Source organism: Triticum dicoccoides, chromosome 6A (genome assembly GCF_002162155.2).
Source record: "Triticum dicoccoides isolate Atlit2015 ecotype Zavitan chromosome 6A, WEW_v2.0, whole genome shotgun sequence".
In the NCBI taxonomy this organism is placed as follows: Eukaryota; Viridiplantae; Streptophyta; class Magnoliopsida; order Poales; family Poaceae; genus Triticum; species Triticum dicoccoides.
Window position 1 is genome coordinate 582,441,326 of NC_041390.1, and position 2,639 is coordinate 582,443,964.

Sequence of the window (2,639 nt, forward strand, 5' to 3'; positions counted from 1 at the left end):
ATTGCACATATGATGATGTCCTACCGAGTGGGCCCAGAGATACCTCTCCGTTTACACGGAGTGACAAATCCCAGTCTCGATCCGCATAAAACAATAGGTACTTTCGGAGATACCTGTAGTGCACCTTTATAGTCACCCAGTTACGTTGTGACGTTTGATACACCCAAAGCACTCCTACGGTATCCAGGAGTTACACGCTCTCATGGTCGAAGGAAGAGATACTTGACATTGGCAAAGCTCTAGCAAATGAACTACACGATCTTTTGTGCTAGTCTTAGGATTGGGTCTTGTCCATCACATCATTCTCCTAATGATGTGATCCCGTTATCAACTACATCCAATGTCCATAGCCAGGAAACCATGACTATCTGTTGATCACAACGAGCTAGTCAACTAGAGGCTCACTAGGGACATATTGTGGTCTATGTATTCACACGTGTATTACGATTTCCGGATAATACAGTTATAGCATGAATAAAAGACAATTATCATGAACAAGGAAATATAATAATAACACTTTTATTATTGCCTCTAGGGCATATTTCCAACACTATTTTCATTGGGTGTGTAACCATATAAGGTTTTATTCATGTAAACAGAACAACAATTTATTCTCTTACTTAAATGAATAACCGTATTACAATAAACATGATCAAATCATATTCATGCTCAATGCAAACACCAAATAACACTTATTTAGGTTCAACACTAATCCCGAAAGTATAGGGAGTGTGCGATGATGATCATATTAATCTTGGAACCACTTCCAACACACATCGTCACTTCACCCTTAACTAGTCTCTGTTTATTTTGCAACTCCCGTTTCGAGTTACTAATCTTAGCAACTGAACTAGTATCAAATACTGAGGGGTTGCTATAAACACTAGTAAAGCACACATCAATAACATGTATATCAAATATACTTATGTTCACTTTGCCATCCTTCTTATCCGCCAATCACTTGGGGTAGTTCCGCTTCCAGTGACCAGTCCCTTTGCATTAGAAGCACTTAGTCTCAGGCTTAGGACCATACTTGGGCTTCTTCACTTGAGCAGCAACTTGCTTGCTGTTTTTCTTGAAGTTCCCCTTTTTTCCTTTGCCCTTTTCTTGAAACTAGTGATCTTGTCAACCATCAACACTTGATGCTCTTTCTTGATTTCTACCTTCATCGATTTCATCATCATGAAAAGCTCGAGATTCGTTTTCGTCATCCCTTGCATACTATAGTTCATCACGAAGTTCTACTAACTTGGTGATGGTGACTAGAGAATTCTGTCAATCACTATCTTATCTAGAAGATTAACTCCCACTTGATTCAAGCGATTGTAGTACCCAGACAATCTGAGCACATGCTCACTAGTTGAGCGATTCTCCTCCATCTTTTAGCTATAGAACTTGTTGGTGACTTCATATCTCTCAACTCGGGTATTTGCTTGAAATATTAACTTCAACTCCTGGAACATCTCATATGGTCCATGATGTTCAAAACATCTTTGAAGTCCCGATTCTAAGCCATTAAGCACGGTGCACTAAACTATCAAGTAGTCATCATATTGAGCTAGCCAAACGTTCATAACGTCTGCATCTGCAATAGGTCTGTCACCTAGCGGTGCATCAAGGACATAATTCCTCTATGCAGCAATGAGGATAAACCTCAGATCACGGATCCAATCCGCATCATTGCTACTAACATCTTTCAACACAATTTTCTCTAGGAACATATCAAAATAAACACAGGGAAGCAACAACGCGAGCTATTGATCTACAACATGATTTGCAAAATACTACCAGGACTAAGTTCATGATAAATTTAAGTTCAATTAATCATATTACTTAAGAACTCCCACTTAGACAGACATCTCTCTAATCCTCTAAGTGATCACGTGATCCAAATCAACTAAACCATGTCCGATCATCACATGAGATGGAGTAGTTTCATTGGTGAACATCACTATGTTGATCATATCTACTATATGATTCACGCTCGACCTTTCGGTCTCCAGTGTTCCGAGGCCATATCTGTATATGCTAGGCTCGTCAAGTTTAACCTGAGTATTCCGCGTGTGCAACTGTTTTGCACCCGTTGTATTTGAACGTAGAGCCTATCACACCCGATCATCACGTGGTGTCTCATCACGAAGAACTTTCGCAACGGTGCATACTCAGGGAGAACACTTATACCTTGAAATTTAGTGAGAGATCATCTTATAAAGCTACTATCGAACTAAGCAAAATAAGATGTATAAAAGATAAACATCATATGCAATCAAAATGTGTAACATGATATGGCCATGATCATCTTGCGCCTTTGATCTCCATCTCCAAAGTACTGTCATGATCTCTATCGTCACCGGCATGACACCATGATCTCCATCATCTTGATCTATATCAATGTGTCGTTACATGGTCGTCTCGCCAACAATTGCTCTTGCAACTATTGCTATCGCATAGCGATAAAGTAAAGCAATTATTTGGTGCTTGCATCTTATGCAATAGAGAGACAACCATAAGGATTTTTCCAGTTGCCGATAACTTCAACAAAACATGATCATCTCATACAATAACTTATATCTCATCACGTCTTGACCATATCACATCACAACATGCCCTGCAAAAACAAGTTAGACGTCCTCTACTTT